Source organism: Ceratotherium simum, chromosome 25 (genome assembly GCF_057802395.1).
Source record: "Ceratotherium simum simum isolate JZ-2026a chromosome 25, ASM5780239v1, whole genome shotgun sequence".
Taxonomy (NCBI): Eukaryota; Metazoa; Chordata; class Mammalia; order Perissodactyla; family Rhinocerotidae; genus Ceratotherium; species Ceratotherium simum.
The window spans coordinates 31517378-31544603 of record NC_141924.1 but is presented as its reverse complement, the minus strand read 5'-3'; positions in this window follow the sequence as shown (position 1 = coordinate 31544603).

The following is a 27226-nucleotide window of genomic DNA, read 5'->3' as shown; positions in this document are numbered from 1 at the left end:
TATGAATTTTGGGTCGGGTATGAACTGCTTTGAAAAAGCACGCAACAAGAACCAATATTAGTAATGTGAGGATGATTCATAAATTGAATACTTAAATTTAAAGGCTGCTGGAAGTTGTAGTGGCTAAAGATTTAGGACAATCCTGGTCAAGACAAAGTAGAGAAGTAAGCGCACCCCTGGGCTAGGAGTAGATCAAGTGAGAGCACCAGGTGCCATGGTCCCAATGTCATGACTGCCATTCAGGTGATAGACTCAGCAGGTGTGCTCTCACCTGTGACACTTTTCCTTCTTTCTCAAGGCTGCGTTCCCTCCTGCACCTAACCATGGCTTGTTAACTGGCGCACACCTCCCGGATCCTCACCTAACTTCTTGTATTTGCTCACCCCAGTTGTGTTTTCAACTCCAGGTTGGTTACCTGACCTAAATCATGATTGTCTGCTTTATCTGGTAAGTTTAGCTTGGGTTACACTTTAAGCCCATGAAATCTTTTGCGATTCAAGAGGACAGGTCTAATTCCTTCCGGGGATGGTCCAAAGATTGCAGAATTTTTTTATTTTGTCATTGAGCATAAAGGGGAACTTTGAATAAATATGGAATAAGGACAGAGTCGTATTCTCTGGGTGAAATTTAGCCAGATAAAATGCAATTTTGGGGGAGAGTTATTTTGATTTTTGATTATATAGAATGAAAAATACTTTTGATTTCTTCTAGGGCCCTGATTCTTGACTTACGAAAACTGAGGGAAAATAAGATTTTTTTATAACTCTCAGTTTCCTAACAGTGAAAATCAACAAAATATTCGGCCTTCATCTTCCCTGACATTTCCCAGGATTGGCCTCCTTTCTTGCTTTTGGTGACACTTCATCTTCTTAACCCCTTCCCCCTCTTCTTTTCTCTTTCAGGATCTTACTGCTCTCTAAATATGATCATTACCCATGGTTCCATTCTCTGTTCTTTTTCTCTAGTTTGTTACTCTTTGCTTACCTTAGCTACTCCTTTAGCTTCTACCGTCACCCCACAAGTGATGGCTTAGATTTGTATTTCTAACCCATTCAAAAGTTCCAGGCACCTATTTCCACTGCCTGCTGAATATCCTTATGTCTATATCCACCTATATTTAAAATTCAGTATTTCCTTACAAATTCAACATTGTCTCACTAAAACAGTCACTATATTTCTCAGTCATCTTTGACCATGCTTTCAGCCCTTCCACCTAAGTAGTTTCTGCCAATTTTTATCTCCACAGTCATTCCCCTATGTCTTCTAACTTTTAAAATCATCATTGTCCTCATTTACCACTTGGTTACTGGTAATACAGTTCCTAGAGCAAAGACAGGATAAATGGTTTCTTCTTTACTGTTATTTATCACCTTCATTGCCTTTTACCTGGATTATTCTAGTAGAATTTTAACTGGCCTTCCCACTACCATTCTTTTATCCTTCTGATTTACACTGTATATAGCTACCAGATTACTCTTCTTAATGCAAAGGTCTGACCAATTGCTATTATCCAATTATATCCAAAGCAGTCAAGGCATTCCTTATAACCAAATGTGATCCCACCTTTCATCTAAATTTCCAAAGTATTTTTAAATTACTTTTCTAAAGGCAATTTAAAATTTTTTGCTGCAATGTTTTTTGATATAGATGATGATAAATATGATGGGTGGACCATATCTTACAATAGGAGCCAAACTTCTAGTGCCCGCAGATTGCTAAACCAGTTAACTCCCCTTCTGGAATTAAATCTTAAAAAGATAAGGCTTATTTCTTTATAGGCATACTATGGATAGCATTTATACTTGGTAAGAATGCAATTTGTTAATTAACGAATGGATTCAAGCATTTTAACAGTCTAGATAATCAATTTTTTTTCAGATGATGTTACTCTCCTAGAGTTACTTGCAGTAAAAACAACAATAATATGTGATTAAGTCATACAAAATACATCATTGAGTTTTGGGTAGAAAAATCTGTTATACTAACAGTTTTTTATCTTTACAGGAGTAATGCTCATTGTAAAAATTCTAATAATATAAAAGTGTGGAAAGTAAAATGTGAAAGTCTCCTTTCTCCAATCTCCCAGCCAACAGTTAATAACTGGATTTATATCCTTTAACATTTTTCCTAGGCACACACAAACATTTGAAATAAATGAGCACTTACATTATTTCCGTTGCAGGACTAGGAACATCCTGGTAAAGACACTGTCTGTGCTCCACCCAGATCCACTTGGAGCCTGTTTACCAGTTCTGGGCCCATCTGCCAGCTTCTGGGTGTTTGCTGGAGGCTGCCCTTGGGCGATTGGAAGACCTTTGTCACACATGGAGGGATAGAAGTGCTTGGTAGTTGATGACCCACTAGATCAGGCTGTAGCCAAGACTGACTGGTGAATGACTAATTCACCTCCAGAGCTCCTTCTGGGATCAGGCTGAGACTGAGACTTTACCTAGAATCACGCCCTATTTGACTGTCCCTTCCAGGTCCTGCTTGCCCTACTCCCTCTCAGTTTCTGCTGGAGCTCTTCCTTAATATGTCACTTGAATGTAAATCCTTGTCTTAGGAGTCCCTAAGTTCCTGCTGGGAACCCGGCCCAGGACAATCAGATATGTCAAACCAACCTTTCTCCTTTGTCAATAATGAGTATTAGGCACTTATTCTTGCTGAACTCTTTCCTAGGCTCTCTGCTAAATATCTTCATGTATTTTATGGACTCACTTTCAAATGTGAGAAAAATGCTACTGACCCATCACTGCTTTCTTTTGTTTTTAGAAAAGCGGTGATAAAATTGCAAATGTCCATTAGCATTCTCTCTCACACATCTAGCCAGGAACGGGGGTAAAGTAAACAAAGAGCAGAACAAAACTGACATATGTGGGGGAGAATTTGTGACTCTGTCTCGATGTGCTTCTCTAAGCAAATGACCTCAGGCTTTAGGTAGGGCCAATGAAATTTCACAACCAGAAATGCAGTTAAAGACTTCTCAAGACTCTCAACATTTAAAAAAGAGATTTTAAATTATGATAATTAAGGCAACATCAAACATAATGTACAGTCTTGCAAGTGTTTCGTTCTCTGGATTTTACTAAAGAAACAAGTAAACAAACCACTTCTTGTTGTCAAGGTCCTTCAACTGTTTGCAATCCAGGGGGAGGCAAGTTTATAAAAGAAGGCAGCTAGAAAAACAACACATGATATTCTATAATCAGATTCACATGGTCCATGTTGTACACATTTAGAGAAGTATGTAACTGCTCTGTACAGAAGTTATCAGGAAAAGCTTCACTGAAAAGTTGACATTGGAATTGAGTCTAGAAAGTGGTAGCAACTAGATAATGGAAGATCAAGCTTTCCAAGTAGGAGTTCATGGATAAAAACTAAGCCTAGAATAAGCATACTTGGTGTGCTTTGGGGAGAGAAGGAAGCATTAAGGGGAACTCATTGGCCAAAGCAAAAGATATGGATTCAGGAATCATGTTCTAACGTGGTTTTATATGGTTGGATAGGGAAGGTAAGGTCAGATAATGGAAAATCTGAAATGCTGTACTGAAGGGTTTGGGCTTGGTTAGAAAGGCCACAATGAAAGAGTATAAATCTTTAAGCAGGTAAATGGCATGATATTAGAGGTTTTATAAAGACTAACTTAGCTTTGGTATATGAGAGAGTTTATTGTAGAGTTTAGCATTTAGCATATCAGTGAGTTTATTGCCGAAAATTTGTTGGAAATTGCAAATCTGTATGAAGATAAAGGCCTAGATTTGAAGGTATGACAAGGTAGGGATAAATACTAGAGACCATATAAAGAAAAAGATGGCAGAACTTGGTAATCGATTCTGAGGGGTGGGGTAGAGAAAAGACTAGAAAATGAGTCTAAGATTTAAGCTTTTTGGAAAATGTGGTGGGGAGAATGGAGCTACACATAAAGATAGCCTATTCAGGTGGGACTGAGTCTTAGTTTGACTTTTTAGACACTTGAAATTAAAGCAGGATGTTCTGGTAGAAATGTCCTGTTGGCATTTTATTTCCTGGAAATAAGTATGGAACTAAGCTTGACTGAAAAATTAGTGTAGGAGATACAAAATTTATGCTGATTAAGATAAAGATGAGAATTTAAGCATTGGATGGAAGTGAATACATTCCTAAGAATGGGAATATGAAGAGAAAATAGCAGAAGATGGTAAATTGAGCCCTTTTAACAGCCCATTTGAGTTATGCTGAGAGATTTCATTGCATCTGAATGGTAATTGGAGGTTATATGCTAATTTGCCAAAAGACATAGCCTGTTTTTGTTAGTTTAACACCACACTAAGCCCAGAAATATAACCTCCTTCTCCATGGTTCCTTCCTTCTGCTTTGGCTCTTTAGAATTCCCTCATTCCTCCTTTGGGGAATGTGGAAGAGGAAAGGCAGAGGGGAGAAAGGTAGGGGGCATCTGTATTTGCTCCTTCTCCCCCACCTCACCCCCATACTCTGTTCTCTACACAATTGGATCTGGAATGAATTCTCATTGTATTCATATGTCAAGACCTGAAATCCCTCTGGACTGGGGTAGTATGTGACTTCAGCGGACGATCTCTCTATCTTCTGTTTTTTGCTTTTTGGTTTTTTAATCTGATGACTGAAGATAGCACCCCTGCTTCCGCTTCAGGGGACCTCGTAAGGACTACTGAGAAAAACTCAAGAGGGCGCAGGGAACGCACACCTATGGACGTTTCACAGTCACTCAGGCAGCTTATTGGCTTTAGTTCCAGTAAAAATAGCCTATTGGGGATAAGTTCAAAGCCTATGGAACCTGGTGTTGCAAGGGAATATGCTTTTGAAAGCATATCTAGAACTCAGATGTTTTATGAATATAGTGATGATGATGATCATGAAGCTAATAATTATAAATAATAAGTCTATGCGTTAGAAGTTTGTCTCCCTGATGATACAACTGTTCCCATGCTATTCTCCTAAATTTTAATTAGAACATGCTGCTTCTTTAAATTGGATAGAGGCAATAGTCTGATAAGACAACACATGTCTGAACTGTCTTCATTTCCTACTTTCTGTGTCATTGGCTTTCTTCTCTTCTTGTTCCAAACCAGATTGATTTTCAAGAGGGAAATTTCCCAGGTAGCTCTTGGACCCAAAGAAAAAGTGGCAAATGATAAGACTCCAGTTGTAACTTCCATGGTAATTTGGGCACAACCCTCCGGGAAAGGCTGTACCATATGTGTTAGACCACTCTGGTATTAGACCACAGAGTATTAGACCACTCTGATATAACAAAGCCTTTTCAATCCTGTGATCAGTGGCCATTTAAAAAGAACAAGTGCACAATTTAGATGGTCATTCAAGGACTAAAATACCAAGGAGGTGATTTGAGATTTGTAATGTCTCCCCAAAAAAGTTATTATATAATAACTTTTAAAAATCTGATGCAGAATATATTTTTTACTTCTCTGGGGCAAGAACATAGTGAATCAAGAATTACAGTTGTTGATAAGGTACAGAAAAAAACTTAGCATATAGAGTTAACGTCTATGTTTTGGCCCATTTGTTCAAATATCCTCTACTGACGAAGACATTTTTAATTACGAAGGAGGCACTATGGGGAAGTAGAAAGAGCCTGAGCTACAAGTTAGTCCTGGATTCAAATTCCCACTTGGCCACTTTCTGGTTTGTGGCCTTGAAAAAATACTTAATATGATTTTCATTCTTTTTATTTCTTGATCTGTAAAGTGAGGAATAATAATGACCACTTAACAAGGTTTGTGTAGACTAACTAAATGCATGCTTGGCACATAGTAAGCACCTAATAAAAAGAGAGTACAGTATTCCTTTGCTTGGAGATATAGAAGTTTATACGACATTGCTGTATGATTTCTTCTCTGAATAACTCCCCATTTTAGAACCTCAGCTAGAGAAACCATCCAAGGATAAAAGAGCTAGACAAGGAGTCAAGGTTTTTTTTTTTTTGTGAGGAAGATCAGCCCTGAGCTAACATCCATGCTAATCCTCCTCTTTTTTTTTTTTTTGCTGAGGAAGACCAGCTCTGAGCTGACATCTATTGCCAATCCTCCTCCTTTTTTTTTTCCCCAAAGCCCCAGTAGGTAGTTGTATGTCATAGTTGCACATCCTTCTAGTTGCTGTATGTGGGACGCGGCCTCAGCATGGCCGGAGAAGTGGTGCATCGGTGCGTGCCAGGGATCCAAACCCGGGCCACCAGTAGCGGAGCGTGCACACTTAACCGCTAAGCCATGGGGCTGGCCCAGGAGTCAATGTTTGAATAGCTGTAACATCACACAGCACAGGTACACTGATTTTTGGTGAGTTAATGTTTAAAAAAGATAATGGAAAAATATGAATTGGTAAAAAATCTCATCATACGTGGCTATTTAATTTTCAAGCTGGGCTGAGTTGTCATAGAAAACATTCTGACACTCAGGATTTCTGTAAGAGTCACATATCCCTGGTCGATTTATGGGTAGATACTTGTCCCCATAAAGGACTAGCGCAGTCCTACTCCACAAAAGTTCTCTTCCTCATAGCCCCTTGTCCTGCCCCCTCATCCTCTCAAACTAATTGCAATTCATGTTCAGGAAAGAACATTTTTCTTTGCCTCCTTTCCTCTCTGTTATTATTTAGGTCATACATAGCAAGGCATCCAGATGCTTTTTTTGCTTTTTTACTAATTAAATAATTGATCTTTATCCCTTTGGGCCTCATTTGCCTTGTTGGTATTAGATCATCTGCTCTCAAATGCTGGTCCCTGGACATGGACTTCATTAGAATCACCTGGGATACGTGTTTAAAATACACATTCCTGGACCTTACCTCAGTCGTCTGAATCTCTGGGGGTGGAGTCAGGATCAATAGTTAACAAGCTCCACAGGGGATTCTGATGAGTAGCAGGGTTTAGGAGCCAGTGGAGTCTTTCTTGCTTGGAGATTTGAAGTCTCCATCAAATACTTGATTTCCCAACAGCCTAAGTATTATGGGCATGTTTATTCTCCCAGCTTCTGTGGGAAGACGAGAGGCCGGTAGACCTCTTCTAGGGGTTGTTCAGGACAATCTGGGCCACAGGAGACAATTTTGTGAATCAAGTTGGCACTGAATTCTCTCTTTGGGTGGCCTCCAACTCTTTCATATATCAATTTTTCCTCAGTTCATAAGAGAGACAAATTAGTTTTAAAGAATTGTGGCTTGAGGTTTTCCCACATACGTACATATTGACAGTGCGTCGAAGCCCTCACACTGGTCACATCACTTCTATTAATGGTATAGGGACTTCACTTGACTTAGTCCTTGTTCCAATTATATATATATGTGAACAATTGCTTTTCAATTGCCTTTGGGTGGAAATAAAAGTGTTTAATTTATTTGGGGAGGAGATTCTGTCCTATTCACCTTAGATATGCTATGGTATTCACTTTGTAAGCCCTCAATATGAAAGGACCACATACGAATATTTAGAAAGTATAAAAAATTATGAGAAAAATTGAAATTACCCATAATCCCACTACTCAGAAACAACACTCAAGACTTTGATGCAATTTTTTTCCCATAGTGTATGCAACTAGACATACACAAAAATAAATATTTGAGACATTTGCCAAATATGTAATTTTAACCCTTCCTCCTATGCTTAATATTTTATATTGAACATTTTCTCATATTATTTAATGTTCTTCAAAAACAAACATAATTTTAACCGCTACATACTATTTCCCCCAAATGAACAGACCATAATTTATGCAATCATTCTCATTTTTTATGTGTAGATTGTTTCTAACTTATTGCTCTTATAATCATTCTATAATGAGCATTTCTAGAAGTAATTCTTATTTGAATTTCTTACTATTTCCTTAGCATTTCCTCCTAGACAAGAATTACTAACTAACTTTTAAAGTTTCTTGATATGTATTACAAACTATTTTTCAGAAAATTTTAGAAATTAACACCAAGACTGTATGAGAATATCCATTTTTCATAATACTTTTCTTTAGTAGAGTTCTTAACATTGAAAAAAATCTTTGTTAATTGAAATCCTTGTTGTTTTAACTTGCTTTTTATTTAAATATTAGTGAAGTATAATGTTCTCCATAGGTTTTTTTGAGCAAATTATATTTCTTGTACTATAAATTGTCTTATATTCTTTTCCCATATTTATTAGAGTGTTAATGCTTTTCCTTATTGATGTATAAGTGCTTTCTCTATATTAATTATATTGACTTTTAATGTCATATTGTTTGCAAATATTTTCTGGTTTGCTGGTAGATTTTTAATCTATTTGTGATGACAACACAATTTTTAATGGTGTTAGTAATGCTATGTTACCACACTATAAATGAAGACATCCATGGTAAAAAGAGGTGGAAAAATCTAGATAGTGCAGATCTTTGGTACATTTTAAATATATTTGTGTGATGCACGTGGCCTGTCTTTTTACAAACATAGGCCTCACTGAGCTAGAAGAGTCTTCATGGATTGTCTCACCTTCTCCTCCCCATCTGTCTGGTGAGGAGACCGAGGTGAAATAGGGCATGCCATATCTTTGCAGGTCAAGCATTATTTTGTGTTTCACTTTCCAGGGAAAGAAAAAGAGACATTATGTCCTTCCTCTGATTATGAAGCTAATAAAAATCCTGATTCTTGGGTCTCATCACAAGCCTATTAAATCAGAATCTTGGCAGGTAGAGCTTGAAATCTGCATTTTAACAAGTTCCACCGGTGATTTTTAAGCATTCTCAAGTTTTAGAACTACTGGTCTCAGGGAGTTCAGACGATCAGCGGTGAATTTTATTTCACACTAATAGCTTCTTCAATGTTCTGCTCCTCGGTGCTCAGGTACTCAGTTTGCATTACATTAGGTTGTACATTTCATATGTTGGTTTACAAAAGTTTTTAAGTGTGCCGGGAATCTGAAGCTAGATTTAAACTTGTTCAAGGCAGGAGATGTAACAATTTTTTGTTTTTATCTCCTTAGACCACTTTGCATAATGCTGCAAAAGTTATATTGACTCATAGGGATTCAGAGTGTCAAGGAAATGGAGATATCCTAATATTTAAAAAATATAAGCCTATTCTTTATATTAGGAAATGGAGGCATGACGTTTTATATGTCTTTCGAAGTTTGTCAGGTTTCATGGTTTTTGATTTACGGTGTTTTTGAGCTTCTGAATGACGCCTCGACTCTGAAGAACGACTCTGTACTACTCCAGTGATATCTTAAAAATTTTTTTTCTTCTTTTTCTTTTTTTTTTTTTGCAGGGAAGGATTCACCCTGAGCTAACATCTGCTGCCAATCTTCCTCTTTTTTTTGTCTTCCCAAAGCCCCAGTGCATGGTTGTATATCCTAGTTGTAAGTCCTTCTAATTCTTCTATGTGAGGTGCTGCCATAGCATGGCAACTGACAGACAGGTGGTGTGGGAAGCAAACCTGGACCACTGGAGTGCTGAACTTGAACCACTAGGCCATCAGGGCTGGCTCTTAAAAAGTATTTTTATAAGAGATTTTAGAGGCATCTTTTTTGTAGCAAAGAGACATGAGATAATAAATTAGAATCTTTATTCTATTTAATTCAGCAAGAATTTATTGAGAACAGTACCAATCATAGAGAATCAAAATATATTTTGCTTTAATCTGGAGTGTTCCTAGCTCTGTTCTTGGAACTATGAATCTATTGCTGTGGGATAGAGCATGGCCTTTGTCTTTGATGAATTTGCACTTAATATTTGGTGTTGTTTTATATATAATTCCATATAATTTTATTCTCTATAATTATATGTAACAATTATATTTCTGAAGCACTTGCATTGCTTGTGTCTGCTTTAATAACACTATTGCTGATTTACATTTGTATATAATTTTATGCTCTTTTCAAAGCACGTTTACATATGTAGTCTTAGGGAAGCTTTAAGACCTTAGCATAATATCAATAGGTAATTTTTATTGAGCGTATACTACATGCCTGACTCTGAGCTTCCCATGGATACTATCACTGGATTGTCACAACAGAGCTATAAGATATGCTGCATTATCTCCCATTTATCAGGCATGAAAACAAAGCTGAATAAAATTAAGTAATTTAGGTGACAGAACCAGATTTTAGAAGCCAGGCATTCTGACTCAAGAGCCCACAGTCTGAACCATTAAATGCACTGCCTCCCTAGCAGCATAGGTAATGGTAAAATAATTGTAGAGATAAGAAATTCTTGTGAAACTATTTATATTGCTCAGATAGAAGGGGCATATTCGCTGAACTCGTTTGCAGTGTTCGGTAGAATATTCTCTGTGTGTGAATATAAGTCCTGGATAGTGGACAAACAGTGGCCAGGACTTCTTTGAAATCTCCAAAACCAGGAGATACATTTTTATTCAGTTACTTTTTTTTTTTTACCTGAAGGCACCAAACAGCATAGCTACTAAATATATAAAGCAAGAACTATAAGGCAAAAGAGTGGGAGAATATTCAAAATTAGATCAAGTAAAGAAAACAAAAGTAATGACATAGAAGAAATGAATAATCAACAAAATCTATTAATAGTCCAATACAGAATCTTATCTCCTTCAAGTAGATCGTATAATTTTTTTAAATGTCCCTGGGATATTTACAAAAATTGATCATGTGCCTGGCCAAAAAGGAACCTTAAAACTCAAAGTGGAGATCTGACAATCCATGTTCTCTGATAGCTATACAATAAATTTTGAAAATTAAGAAGCAACCCTCAATAACTCTTGGGTCAAAAAAACCAAAACAAAACCCAAAAAACCAGAAATTACAAACTATTCCCAAGGCAGCAAAAATGAGAACACTTCAACTCAAAACTTATAGGACATAGCAAAATTTAGACTCAGATGTAATTTAGAGCTTTAAGTGGCATTGTTATTAAAGGATCTCTAAAAATGAAGGTACATTGTACTCATCCTAAGAAATTAAAATATCCACGAAATAAATCAGAATATATTAATCTAAAATCTAAAATTTATAAAATAGAAAATGAACAAAAAAGCAAGAAAAGATAAATAAACCTGGAACCTGGCTATTTGAAAAGAGGAATAAAATAGATAAGTCTCTCATAAGCCTGACTAAAGAAGAAAAGAGAAGGAGCATATACAAGATTAGAAAAGAGAAAGGAGTCATAACTATAGATGTGGAAGAGATTAAAAGACCTAAGAAAAAACTTCACGAAACTCTAAGGTAACACATTTGAAAACTTAGGGAAAATTGATGTTATAACAATTGTAAATCACTAAAATTGATCTAAAAGGAGGATAACTTTAGTATACTAAATGCTATAGAAAATACTGGAAAGGGGAATAAAAATAAGCCATTAAAGAAGTTAACGGGACCAGATGGCTTTGTGGCTGAGTTTAATCAAATACTTAGAAATCATGCAATTAAAATATTTAAACTATTTAAGATCACAGGAAAAGATGTAAATCTCCCCACATATTTCATAAAGCCAGCATAATCTTAACACTTCATAAAGGTAATACAGATAAAATGCTACAATTCAACCTCTTGTAAATACAGTGGCAAAAAATTCAAATTAAAATATAGTCAAACTGAATCCAGAATTGTATCAAAAAATACAAACTATGATACACTATTACTAAGTAGGATTAATTGCAGAAATGCAAGAATGGTTCAAAATCAGGAAAATTATTAACATGATTTTATATGTTGAAGGAGAAAAATCATGTGATTTTACCAATAAATGTAAAATGCTTAGAAGGCATTTGTTAACATTTATCAGACATTGCTAATGAAAACTATGTAAAATAGGAAAAGAAGTTACCTGCAGTTAAGACATAAAAAAACCAACAGCAAGCAATTAAAGTTGTTTATGCTAACCATTCCCTAACACAAAAACAACACAGCAATACTCATTTTCAACAAGAGAATGAAATAATTGGTATAAATTTGGAAGAGACAAAATTTCATCTTCTTGGAGATATGATTATGTATCTAGAAAAACTAAGAAATTCCAGTAACACCAAATAGAAGAAGAAAATGTGGTAAGTTGATTGGTATACTATATTTCAAAGAATATAAGATGCCATGGATTTCAAGATATTTCATTACTTTATGTATCCCCAAGAAGGAAAAAGTTGCCAGTTATAATTAAGATGCCATCATTATAGGATACATCCCATTTTCAGAGATGTTAAAATGTGTGCTTTAGAATTGATGAAATGAGTAAGAAAAAAGCAATAGTTTTTCCGCATATCATCAATAATCACCTAGAAACAAAATTTAGAAAATGTATTACCTTCACTATAGTGACAAAGCCTATGAAATACTTAGGAATAAATTCATCGAGAAAGATACAGGATCTATATGGGAAAAAACCCCCATAAATTCTTATGTAAAAGACATAAAACTTTCTGAACAAATGGATCAATATGTCATATTTTTAGATGAGAGGAGTTAAACTGGTAAAAACATCCATGATCTCAAAGTTAATATATAAATTCAGTACAAATGCCAATAAAAACCAGAGGCTAGTTTGAGGGGAGGATTTGTCAAGACGATTAAAAAATTCGTATTGAAGAATAAATATTTAGAGTAGCCAATAAAATTAAGAAAACAAGAATAGTGAGGGGGGATTAAGCATAATAGATAATAAAACATTCTATAAAGCTACCATAATCCAAATAGGGAGATGCTGGTGTAGAAATTGACACACTGATCAGGAGCAGAAAAAAAGACACTGTATTTGAATTCAATGGGAAAAGGATGGTGTAGTTCACAAATGGTGCTGGTAAAAGTGGCTTTCCATTTAGAAGAAAATAAAATTTGACCCTCATCTTTCACCATAAAAATTTCTGACAGATTAAATCACAACATGTAAAAAATGGAACAAGAAAATGTAGGCGGCAATACGTAAAAATCAATAGTTGAAAAAATATTTACAACACAAATGACAGTTCAAGTGATCTTATCTGTAAGATAAAATTGATAAATCATAAGACAAACACACTAAAGGTAAGTGGACAAAGGATTTGAATAGATGATTCATCAAGGAACAAGTCCAAAGCAGCAATAGACAAATAAAAAGCTATTCAATTTGTTTACTAGTCAGGGAAATAGAAGTTAAAATAAAAATGAAATAACTCATTTTATACATCAGTTTGAAAAATTTAAAGGAAGATGACACCCACAATAGGCTGGAATTTGGGGAACAGGATATTCTCATGCACGATTGGTAGAATGAACTTTTTGCGAAGCAATCTGGCCATATTTTTTAAAATAAAAAATATATATACCATTTGACTCAGCTGTTCCACTCCTGTGATTCTGTCCATAAAAATAAAGGGGCTAGTCTATCAGGATGTTTATTGCAGTTCTGTTTGTAGAGGCATGATCCTGAGGAACAAAGTGACTAACCATTGATAGAAGGATGGGTGGATAAACTGTGGTGTATTCAAAACATGGAGTATTTTAAATCTACTGACAGAGTAAGTCAGACCTCTATCACCTAACTGGAGAGGATATTATGCACTGTTAAGCGAGAAAAGCAAGATGTAATTCTTGCACATAATATGATACCATTTTGGTAAAACAAACAACAATTTCCCTCTTCCCTTGATGTGCACAAGACATGAGCATGGAGAAATAAGAAACCAGATGTTTAACATTTGTTATCTAGGTGGAAGGTGGAGAGAGAAGGAAAGGAGGGGAGGAAAGAAGGAAAAGAAAAAGATGCAATATATATAGAATCAACTTTGAGCAAGAACATGAGAAAAAGAGAGAAAAAAAAATCCCAAACAACAAACAACTCTACGAGCTCAGAATTAAATGCCCTGATAAAGAAGGTGTCGTTATCTTGGCACAAGGATTGGAATAAGCCTAGAGTGGGACACACAGAAGAGAATTTAGAAAACTACTAGAACCTCTATTTAGTGGTGCTAGTTAAGAGTTAAATCTAATCTCCTTGGCAGATGGAATTAGAGAGAGATTTCCGAACCCACAACTATGATCTTTACTTTTAGTTATATATCTTTGAATGAGTAATAAATGTTTTGGAGGTCTCAAAGAATTTAAAAATGTGGTAATTCCTTAGTTTACCTACAAACTCAATGTCTGTCTTCTGGTAAAATTAAATAAATGATAGAACATTTTTCTCTCACCATTTTAATATTTAGATCATGGTGTATCATATTTTATTTAAACCCCTTGTACTCTCCAGGAATGAGAGTGAATATAATTGGTTACTGATTTTCATTACATGCCTGGCACATAGTAGGAATTCAATAAATAATTTGTTGAACAGGATTGGATTCCACTTTTTTTGAGTGCTTTCCAGTTGAGATAAATTGCCAATGTCTGATAAAAAAGAATTCTCTATCCCAGCGTACTTAACATTCCCTCCTTCTTCCTTCTGATGTAGGAGATAGACCTTTTATTTAGGTGCCAAAAGAGCTGCAAAATGCAGAATGTCAGTCACAGTGAATAGCAGCAATTTCACCTTCACTCAAGTGTGTGTTTGGCCAGTAACAGGTGATTAAACCTATCATGGTATTACCTTGCTGACTAGAGGCGCTCGCTACATTCTCCCAGTTTCTAAGGCAACTGATTAAAGAATTTAAGAACTGAGGTCTCATTTAGGCTGATGCCCTTGGAAAGGTAGAATTTCTTTTCCAGGAGGTTGTACTGGGAGACAAGGCTTATTTGTTTTAATATTTTCCATTTCTCTGAATTGCGCAACACAAGGTGCTCAGATACCTTTTGGTAGAACCTACTGGAAAATGTTACCAATATAAATATGTACAGCTCAGTTTTGCCAATCCAAAAAATCACGCAGTGGGGTTACTGGTAAATAGGAGGCAACTCAATGAAAACTTTGTTTTCCTTTTAGCCTCACTTTTTATTTACTTCTTTGCAGCACAAGCTGTAAACGGTGATATTGATGATGTTGGGCCAACACCTCAGTGAAGGACTCTCCCTTACAAAACCCATGGTGTTGGACGGGTCCAATACAGACAGGCTTTTCATGCAATTATGCTGTTCAGCATTGATACCCATCGTAATAAACTGCCATTGAGATAAATTCAGTGGTTCTCTGGAATGAGCTCTTTTGGGTTACAAAATGGCCTCCAGGGAGAGTCAGGGCTTGCTTCCAACAGGAGGTTAAGAGAATTCTTCTTTTCAATCAGGAGGCAGTAGCTATTCTGAGATCTAACCAGCAAATTGTCATGTACTTCTACAGTACTCCCAGCCTTGGCCACAGCCTTACGTTCTCTTCATGGATTAATTACCCAAATCTCTGAAATGAAGAGATTTTTTTTCATTAACTCACTGAAGTATAATATGAGCATTTCATCACCACATAAAAGTTATTACCTTTGTTCTTTCCTCTTGTAAAAGAAATATTAAATCTTAGCTATCAGATGTGAGAGGCAACACTTGCCATTTGGGGCAAGAATAATGTTGATCACATTTCCCCACATTTTAAAGGTAGTTTAGTATGACTCTCGAGGTCTTGAGGTAACTTCAAAACTGCAATAAATTCACACATCTTGTGGAATGACTCTAGCAGGCAAAGATCCCACCGGAACATAAGCTCTGAGATGTTACCTGTTTGGCTCACCATTATATCCCTGTGCCTTTTAGAGTGCCTGGCATATAGAAGGCCCTGAATGAATGAATGAATAAATGAATGAATGAATGAATGAAGGTGTAGTGCATTGGGAAATGGCCCATGGTGAGGTTAACGTGGTATGCCAACTGAGAGTGGTGGGCACTTGGAACTAGACTCACCCACTGAAGTGGAAATTGGAGGGACAAATCCAGCTGAAAGCTCTGGGAGGAATTCCATTTCCGCAGGAAGAATGCGCTGTTTAGTTGTGTGGATTAATATGAAAAGCAGTAATGATAATAAGCTACTATGTGCTACATACACTATGATTAATCCTCTCAAAATCTCACAAAGTAAATGGTATTGTTTCCATTTTACAAAGTGAAAAAGGAGCCGCTGGAGGCTTAATGACTTTCCCAATATCACGTAACTAGTAAGTGGTCGAGTTGAGATTCAAAATCCTTGCTGCTTTCAAGTCCACACTCTTTTCCTAAATTTATATGAATAATAGGCATTGGATGTGGGCATGTATTTAATATGATCAGGAAGGGGAGCCCAATGATCAGGTATCTCCCAGAATACGTAAGTCAGAGGCCAGGGATTTCAGGAATCTGGGCAAGCCCATAATCCCTTGGGTAGCAGGGACCCAGTCACTGGGCTGGGAATTTTGATTAAGAGGCAGGAGGATCTGATAAGAGGAAGGTAGGGTCCTGGTCTCAGAGGAATTGGGTTACTGGATAGGCCACGGTGATAGTGACTCAGGCACAAGGTATATTGGCTTTCTAATGCTGAGTAACAAATTATCACAGATTTAGCAGCTTAAAATAACACCCATTTATCAGCTCACTGTTCTGTAGGTCAGAAGTCCAGGTAGGCTGCCCTGGGATCTCTGCTTAGAGTCTCACAAGGCCTAACTTGGCATTGATCACGCTGGGAGCTTATTTGGAGGCTCTGGGGAAGAATATGCTTCCAGGCTCATTCAGGTTGTTGGCAGGGTTCGGTTCCTTATGGTTATAAGACTGAGGTCTCCAATGTTTTTTGCTGAGGACGATTAGCCCTGAGCTAACATCTGTTGCAAATCCTCCTCTTTTCTTTGGGGTGGGGGGGGAAGATTAGCCCTGAGCTAACATCTGTTGCTAATCCTCCTCTTTTCTGCTGAGGAAGATTGGCCCTGGGCTAACATCTGTGCCCATCCTCCTCTACTTTATATGGGACGCTGCCACAGCATAGCTTGACAAGCAGTGCATCGGTCAACATGTGGTATCCAAATGTGTGAACCCGGGACTGCCAAAGCAGAGCACATGAACTTAACTGCTATGCCACCAGGCTGGCCCCCCAATCCTCCTCTTTTTTTGCTTGAGGAAGATTAGCCCTGAGCTAGCATATGTGTCAAGCTTCCTCCACTTTATATGTGGGTCGCTGCCAAAGCATGGCTGACAAGTGGTGTAGGTCTGCACCTGGGATCCGAACCCACTAACCCAGGCTGCTGAACCCAACCACTACACCATGGGGCCAGCTCTGAGGTCTCCATTTTCTTGCTGGCTGTTGTCTGGGGACCACTCCTAGAGGCTGCTCTCAGGTCCTGGCCTCTGGCCCTGTCCACTCAGCAATGGAGAACTTCCCTTGCATCAAATCCCTCTTATCCTTTGAATCTCTCTGGCTTCTTCTGCTACCAGCTGGATACAACTCTCTGCTTTTAAAGAGCTCACGTGATTAGAATAGGATTATTTGAAAAATCTCCTTATTTCAAGGTAACTGATTAGTAACCTTAATTGCATTGCAAGGTTCCTTTTTTCCATGTAAAGTAATATAATCATGGGCATGACATCTCATCATATTCATAGGCCTGGGGAATAGAGAGAGAAATCTTGGGGGTGAATCTTAGAATTCAGCCTAGCGTGCAAAGGAACTGTTAGAACAGAGTAAGGGCCACAGTGGGGATGCTGATATCCAGTATGTTGAGCTCTTTAAATTTCTCCTGCTTTAGATCAATTAGATGGAACTGTGGAGATATGTTGGCTGCAGCCAAGTCACCAATCCTGACCCATTCTGAGCCTTTCTCAGCAGGCTCACCAGCAAGGTGGCTTAGAGAGTGAGGAGAAAGCTGCCCCAGAGCTTACACACGTGGAGCTCGTCTGATTCTGACATCCTTCAGGAATGGTACAAGAAGCCTGTGACTATATTTTGCCATTGAGAATTTCACTGGTGAAAGGGAGGTGTATGATAATGATGAGGAAGTCATTGTCATCTCTGGCCTTCTCTGAAACCTGTACCTGTTCATGGAAAAAAAAATATGTTTTTGCCCAAAGGCCTGTTCATCTGTTCCCAGTTGTCCTTTTAGTGTTAGGAAATAGGCAGGGGACTCTTGCCTGCAGAGTGACTTTGTAACAGCCCTCACCTAACAATCGGCTCCACAACTAGACACCCTGACACTAAGGAATGATGATTTACGAGGCCTTTGCTATTTTTATTTCTTTATGTGGAAGAAAAGAAAACTCCTAAATTCCCTCCATTTAGGCAGAGAACTTTTGCCAAAGGCAACAACTAAAAATAAGATCTTCTTTTCATGCCTGTATTTCTGGGCTTCCTCACTTAATCAGAGGATCCTACAGGGACAGTGAAATAGACCACAAGCCTAGAATATTTTAGAATCACTGAATTCCCCAGCTAGTACAGAAACTGTATTGTATTGAGTGTCTAGCTCACCTATTTATAATTTAATGGCTTAAAAAATTTGCATGAGACAATTTAATATTCTCGACAGTATTAAATGTCAGCATCAACCACTGGGCAGAATTCAGATTTCCTTCCTCCCACCTTCAAAACATGCTTTTCTCGTTTTTAGAGAAGACTTAAGCTCTGTATTTTCACTCATAATCAAATGGAATAGATTTGGCTAGTCAGTTCCTCAGAATAATTGCTAGACTCTTTAAGCAAGCAGCCGTCCCCAATTAACCTGTAGGGGATGTCAGAGAAAGGCCCAGTTCTCTGGGCAGACAGCAAGCTAACGGGGATAGTTCTTCACAAACTCGATCTGCATATCTGACAGTGAGAACATACATTGCTTTCTTCTCAGTCCTGTTATTTAATTTCCACCAGTGAACTGATGGGAATAAACTTCTTCTTTTTATTTTACAAAACTTTGTTGATAAGAAACCAGCAACAATACCTATGTTGGGGTAATGCTTTTGGCTTAAAAAACCCACTATTTTAACATTTCATCTTCACAACACTGGAAGGCAATATCTTGGGAAGGTGATCTGGCACAATTTCCTCTGTGAGGCCCTGGTTTTCCCAAGCAAATGTCACTTTGTAATAAACTTTTAGTCACCAAACTGTCCCATAGAGTGTGTGAAAGTTATAGTTCTGGAGGCTAGAAGTCAGAAATCGAGGTATCAGCAGGTCCATGCACCCTCAGGAGTCTGGGTAAAATACGGTCCTTGCCTCTTCCTAGCTTCTGGCGGTGGCTGCCAACCCTTGGCATTTCTAGGTTTGCAGCTGTAGTATTCCAATCTCTGCCTCTGTCATCACATGGCCTTCTCCTTCTGTGTCTGTGTCTTTACACGTTATTATCTTCTCTGTGCATGTCTGTGTCCAAATTTGTCTCTTCTTAGAAGGACACTAGTCTTATTGCATTATGGCCCACCCTACTGACCTCATCGTAACTTGATTGATCAAAGGCCTATTTCCAAATTAGGTCATATTCACAGGTACTGGTAGGACTTCAACACATCTTTCTGGAGGACAAAATTCAACCCATAATACTCACTCTTCTGTCAATTTGGTATACAATGAACTGAGCCAGGAATGGTGAGAAAAATGTAACACAAACCCTCTCTTTGAATAGAGATCCTCCTCTTCCTTCTCCAAAGGGTCTCTGGAAGACAGGAGTAGGACAAACTTGCTTGTTTGTATTACATTTTCTATGAACCAGTGTTTCTATGTAATGGCTCATTCATTAAGAGAAAAAACAACTTCTTTCAATTCTACTTTTGGTATGAGAAAATTTGTCTTCAGGGGATTCATGTGAGTGCTCCTACTTTATAAATGAGAAAATTGAGATACAGATAACTTTAAACATGTTGATCACACCTATGTTTCTATTTAGTTTATTTCAGGAGTTAGCTAGCAGTCATGTGACTTCCTGTAGCTCACATACCTAGGAGAGAGAAGAAAGCAGGTTCCTTGGACTTTTCATCTGGTGGTTTGGGCCGACACATTGTCATTTCTGACCGTGTAATAGGAATATATTTCCAAGGCTATAATCTCTGTTACACCCTTCTCCTCTGAGTTTACCTCTCCAACCTGTACTGGTGTTCTTTCTTTCTGGTAAAATAACTACTCATTATTTGACATTAGTCATCTTTTATCTTCAGAATCACCTAGGGGCTTGATAGATTCCCGGATCCTACCCATTGGAAAATCTAGGTATGGGGTGTGGGGCCCAAGTTTCCAATTTTTAGAGAGCTTCTCAGGTGTTTGTGATGGCGCCAGGATTTGGGAAGTACTGGGCCAGCTGCCTGTAACATATCTTCCGCCTCTAAGCATTTACGATGCCTTCTGTTTGGATCCTGCCATAGTCCCCTGGGTAAGGTAGCAAGTACTCGAATTCCACTGACCACTGGGAAAATGGTTCCATGGCCCTGTGAAAATTCCAGTTTAAGTACACTATAGGCACTAGCTTAACATAGAGCCTTGACTCCTTCCTAACTCCTCCAAATTTCACAACTTTCTTCTTTTGTCATGAGACTTTTTCTTTAGTTTTGGATTTTCCTGGGACACATCTTGCTTCACATCCTCTGAAAATGAATACACCTGAGTGCACATACACACACTCAGGGCAGAGGCCTTCTGCCCTCATTGAGATCTTCTGAAGAAGCAGGAGGCTTTTCCTCACAGAGATGGACCATAGCAGCTTTCCCACCAAGAACTAGAATTCAGACACACTATCATCTATGCAGGAAAGTGAGTGTTTTACAATGCTTCTTTGAAACTGTTTAGTCAAGGATGACATAATTGTTGCAATAATCAAGATGGCTTTTTTTTTCTCTCCATAGAAGGTCTCTGTTTGGGCTTTTTAGGCAAACAAAATGCCATTTTAAGGCATATTTATTCCCATTGGATACATCTGGATGTTTGGGTCATAGTGCCTACCCATTGCCTTGCTTATAGTAAGTGCTTAATAAATATTTGTGAATATAAGAACTAGTTTCTAAACAGTTCATTGATAGAAATCCAACTTGTTTCTCATCAGCTCAATTCCCTGAAAGTCCAACACAGGACTTTGGCTTACTGGCAATCAGCACTTTTTAAAATATTATCTTAGGTCAGAAAGTTTAATAAGGAGATTTTTAATAGGCATTAAAATGCCTTCTACTGATAAGCCTTACTACACCCACCACACCTTGTCCTGACCTCTACTACTCTCTATCTTAAGGGCGGGGAAAAGCAGGCAGTGATGAATGTTGGCAATACTTAGTCAACAACTTATTAATAAGTGGGTAATTCACAAGTCATTAAGTATCCATTCTGTTCCCAGTCCTGTCCTAGGCAGCATGTGAGATAAAGAAGTAAAAGAAGTGGACCCTTACTTGACAGAATTTACAATCTAGCTCGATTTCTTTATAATTAAGGAGTTTATAAGTTCCAGGCCTTTCTCTCTCCACTTCCTGTTTACTCTGTCACTCCCATGTGCTTCTCTCCCTAGTTTCTCTTCCCGTCACCCATGATTCATCACTTCAGGCTTGCCTAGCAGTTTTTACCGAGCTGAAAGCCAGTGTGGAGGACTAGAGAAGGTTTTGTAGATGAAGAGGACTGGGTTCAAATCTCATTTCTGTCACTTGTTGAATCTGTGACCTTGGGGAAAATCAGTCAAACTCTATGAGCCTTAGTTTCCTCATCTTTAAAGCTGAGATAATAATAGCCCCCTCGTCTGTTTACTATAAGGATTAGAAATAATTTATACAATGTATATAAAGTGCTGTGTGCATGATAGATGTTTAAAAATGTTAACTGGAGGTACAACTACTGTGAATGTTACATGCTAGCTAGAGAAGCAACTAGTAGAAAATGGCTCAAACGCCAGGAAATACTTTCGAAATGTCATTAGGCAATAGAATGCTTGTGTTTGGTCATAACATTTAGGCTGCTCCTATCCATATTATTATTTCTATTAGCTAATACTATTAATTATGGTCATTGATGACTTCACCTCTCATCCTTACACCAAAAGGAGAAGAATTAAGAAATAACAGGAATATGTTCAGAGAAAACACCTATCAGGTCTCTATTAATAGCCCAGAAAGTAAGTTCGACTTTGTTTATTCATTCAACAAACATTTACTGAGTCCAACTCCAAGACTGAACGTGAAAAAAAGCAGGGGCATGGAGGAACTAGAAGGTGTTTGATATGGCCGAGTTGAGGGTAGAAAGTGATGGAAAGAAGGCTGGAGATTTAGGGGAGTTCTAGGGCATGTTCTAAATTTGGACTTTATGCTAGAAGAAAACTGTGACATAAAAGGTTTTAGTGGAAGAGAAGATTTGCCTTTTTTTAAAATTTTTATTTAAAGAATGATTATTCTGGTTGCAGGTGGAAAACGGATTGGAAGAGGCGAGTGCTGATGGGGGGGCAGGCAGTTGGGGAGCTGTTCCTGCAATCCAGCAAGAGATGACAGTGGCCTTATCTAAGGGGGAGAGAGAGAATGAGAAGAGCTTGTGAGCTATTTGGGAGGTACAATTTCACAATCCTCAGGGTTTGTTGAGACCAAATTTCTTGGATTTAAGAATTTTTTAGATATTTCTAGAAAGGTAATATGATGTATATAAAATATATTACATAATACTCTCAGGGAGGCAGTAATCAAGACATCCATATTTCATACAAATATTCACAACAAATGAGATGCATTAAGACTATTAATAACCCTCAATCTCTTCAGAGGTGGTTTTGCTGCCAAGTGAGTTATGGGAAATCTTTGAGTTTTTAGAGTCTTTTCTTTTGGAATTGTGGGTAAGCAGCTGGTAATTAATTGTACAAGGTAGATGGAATAACCAAAGGGTGAATTCAGGTGGATACTCAGGTTTTTTATTTTGGGAACTAGATGGATGGCGGTACCATTCAGACAGAGAGGGGACAAAGTAGGAAGTGCACATTTGTGGCCATAAGGATGGGCTCTGTTTTGGGTATGAACTAGCAATATTTGTGGGACATTTAAGTAAACATCAATTACCAGCATCTCAAGAACAAGGGAATGGTCATCAGTGTCAAAAGCCAGAGAGAGAACATGAAAGATGAGTACTTATGTGTCTCTTGGATTTAGCAGCTACAGGGCTGTTGGTGACCTTGAAAGAATAACATCAGTGGTGTGGCAGGAGAAAGAAACCCAAATGTAATGGACTAGGCAGTATGAGGAAGGCAAGAAAAGAGAATGAACAAATGCAGATACATCTAAATTTACTGCATACTTTTTTGTCTTGCTGGTTAAAATGGGATCCATCTTGCATGTTAAAGACCATTAGGGTTGGTAACTAGTTATAAAAAGTATAAAAAGATATATAAGCCATATTCCTTGACTTTAAGAATCTAGTGCAGAAGACAAACCAAGAAAGAAAATATTATACTATATAATTAAGTCTCTCAAAAGAAGTCATTTTTTTTTTTTTTCCTTTTAAACCTGGGGTACACATCTCAATTCCTGTGGAATTTTTAAAATAAACTCAGGCTCTATCCTTGAACATTTTGATTAATTAGGTCTCAGGTGGAGCCAGAGATCTGGTATTTAATAAATTCCAAGGTGATTCTGATAAGAGGAGATGGATCAGAACTAGGAATATAAACTTAGGATACAGCCATAAAGAGGTGAAATTTTAATCATAAAAGAGAGTGAGAACATGGAGAAGAGACTGAGGAAAGCTGAGAGCAGAACCTATATGTGTCCTATTTTACTTAAGGGGGTAAGTGGGAAGAGGATAAGAAATAAAGACCTTATAAGGCTTTGGGAACTACCGAGTGCCATGCAAATGTGAGGTGGCTTTATTGTTAAGACACGAGAAAGACTTTGAAAAATATTGAACTACAGTGGGGTTATTAAAAAAATACCTTCTAATGTTTTTGTTTCTGATTACAAATATGTTACAGAAAAGTGCAATGAAGAAAACAAAAATCCCTTATAGTCCCACATTCAGTGACAACCACTGTTTTTTATCGAGTATATTTCCTCTCTTTTGGCAAACACTTTTAAGGCCTTTGATGGAAAGAGTAACCATTTATTTAGGTCGATATTAGTTTTAGGCCAAAAAGATACTTTAAAAATAAAAGTTTAGGACAGATGGATTGTTTTTGAAAATTACATGTGGTGAGAGGACTTTGGAACCTTTCTGGGTGGAGCTATAGCTCTTCTGAAAAGTTTTAGTGGAAACTATAGACCATGGGTTGGCAAACTAGGGTCCTTGGGCCACATCCAGCCCACTGCTTATTTTGTAAGTGACGCTGTGTGGGAATATACAGCCACACCCATTTGTTTATATAATGTTCATGGCTGCTTTCCTCCTACAAGTGCACAGTCGAGTACTTGTGACAGTGACTATTGGGCCCACAAAGCCTAAAATACTTATGATATGGCCCTTTACATAGACCAGTATTTCCCAGATGTCCCAAGGTACATTAGTTTCCCATGAAATATTAATAAACATTCTTGAAAAAGGGCTCTGTGTTCAAATAAGTTTGGAAAATGCTGGATTCAACAAAGTTAACCAGGTTTCTTTATCGTTGGGTATCTGATAACATTTAACATGCTCATTGATAATAGACAAGAGCAGGTATGTTATATATAGCATTCCCTAAAATTATTTGGTCATAGAATCCCTTTTTCTTTTTCCAGGAACATTTATTAACGTCATACAGTTTGGAAAATTTTAAATTTGTCTGAGAGGCTTTGCCAAGGTCATAAAATGGCATAAATTTGAGGCCTTGGTGTTTTAATTCTAAAATGTCTGTCTAGAAAGCCTTCTTGGTTCCAGAGGTCAGAAAACCACCCTCTACTGCTCAGTCACCTGAGCTCTCTTTGCTTCTGGACTTCTGCAAAGGAAATTTTAGCCTGAAGAAAAATTCCCAAGAGTGCTATACAGAAATGGAGACAAGTGGTAGATCTACAAGGCTTGTGAGGTGGTAACTGGGGCAAATGAAGCATTCAGCTTTCTCTGTTTGGGGTAGCATTTCCAGAGCCACAATACGATTTTCATGGTTGCTGGGCACTTTTGCCTTCGTGGGACTCTTTCTCCACAAAAAAATAGAAAAAATGATATTTTATGACTAAGTTGGTATAAAGACAAATATAATCCAGGCTAGATGTATTCATTTTTTTCTTTTGATTTGAAAAGACATTGAAATTGAAACATTTCATGGGGTGGCCCGGTGGCGTAGTGGTTGGGTTCACACACTCTGCTTTGGCATCCTGGGGTTCGTGGGTTCGGATCTCGGGCTTGGACCTACATGTCAAGCCATGCTGTGGTGGTGTCCCACATATAAAATAGAGGAATATTGGCATAGATGTTAGCTCAGGGACAATCTTCCTCACCAAAAACAAAACAAAACAAGAAAAATATTTCATGGCCCCTAAAAATATTGTGAGTCCTAGATACTGCCTATTGTAGCTATGGGGTAAGTCAGCCCTGAGAATTGCCAAGGTATAATATTTTCCCTGCCAGACTGTAACCTTCCTGAGGGCAAGAGCAGGCCTTATGTGCTTTGTATCTCCCTGCCTCTTAGCCACTTAGAATCTCTTGAATATAGCAGTGGTTCAATTATATCTGTGAATGAATGGCTGGTGATTAATTGTAGGGTTGTCAAATACTTGTTAGAGGATAAAAAGAACAGCATCACTAAAAGACCTTTAGGTTTCCTCCAAAGACTTAACGAAATTAATACAAATTACTAAAATATATCTAAGTATCACCATGTGATAGAAAAAAAATTCTTGAAGTTAAGTTTCTTGCTAAATAGCAGGGTAGCTAGTCATTTCATAACTTTGGGCCTCAATTTCTTAATTAATAAGAAAAAATTAATTAAAATGAGGGAGTTCTATACATAGTTCTAATCAGAAGCCAGAGCAAATAGTTAAAATTTTCATAATAGTTTGGTTATGAAATACCTAACAGGCTTTAAAAACAGTCCCAGTGGTAAGCTTCCCAGTCTATTTAAAAATTAAACTCTCTCAAAAATGTTAATCATGGAGGATACAGTTACAGACTACATAATGTGCTTTCAAAGGACAGTGGATGGGCCCTTTCTAAGAGCAAAACAAATAAGAAACTTCTTAAAATTCAATAAAAACTCTAATAAGCCACTTAATTCAATTTTCTTCCAACAGAGGCCTCTCCTTACAGAATATTCTTACCTGGGTTTTTGTTATATCCTACTTGAAAACTGTAATACCCCTGACCACAATGCTTTGCTTTTACCAAGAAATTTGTCTAATCCAACACCCAATTAGTAGAAAAGAGGTGGGGGAGTTAATACATCACACAGTCAGCAACACCCACACAAGTCTGTATGAGCAGAAAGATTTAACAAACAACTCACCAGATATGCAGACTGCTATCTGTTTGTTATCAAATCAGGGATGAGAGGTACTATTTTATCTGGTACTTGTAACCACTTGGGAAAAGAAAACCCATCCCCATGAAGAAGGGAAGTTGGGCCAGTCACCTCTAAATTGTAGCAATTTCTTAGCAGCGCTGGGATGTCTGGTGATGAGAGACACCTGGGAGATCTGAGTCCTATAGAAGCCTTGTGTATCTTCCCGGCACAGGACCATGAGGGGTCTGGCTTAAATGACCTTCCCCGCTCTGCATCAGGAGTGCAGTGATGGGGAGCCGCTGGCCCAGAAAGACGGCCTGCTGGGCTGGGCCAACCCCTGTTCACACAGGCCTAGAGTCCGGGGATGCCCGAGCGCAGAGGGTGGGGGTGGGAGGTGCGAACTGCGCATGCGTGTGTCATGCTGCTTTGGCATCCAGGATCCCTGGGATCAGTCCTGGGTCTGGGCCGTGTAGAGATAGGCCGGGTCACAGGCTGGGGAATTCTAGGGGACACCCTGGGCTGCCAGGGTCCATCCCGCTCCGGAACTGAGTTGCTAATTCCCCTGAATCCAAATCTCGTGGCTTCTCAGATACCATTCCGCACCTGACTAGGGCTAGTTGGGATGGGAGACCCCTGGGAATCATGTTTGCCAGACTGGCCCCGAGTCCAATAAGGTCGTAGGACCATATGGGGTATGACGGTAAAAGAAAAAAAATAAGAAATTTCTATCATTTTCTCCTACGGACTAATGCATAACTCAGGAAAAGGCCAGGCAGCATATTCTGAAATATAGAAATGGATATATGTACTATGACTTTCATCTCAAGAGTAGGCAGAAGAAGTAGAAATAACTGAAATTTGTTTAGTTTCTTCCACAAATCTCCTTTCTTTGCAGTGAGTACTCTTCCTAGAAAAAGAGAAGAGCTGTGTGGGCGTGCAAAGTCCTCTCCCAATACCCTCATCCTGTCTCTGCCATTTCCCCCCATCCTGGGTAAAGGAAGAGGGCAGATTTATCGGTAGGAATTGAATATGGCTATGGAGGGCATTTTACCTTCTACCCCTCAAATGTCATTTTATAGAG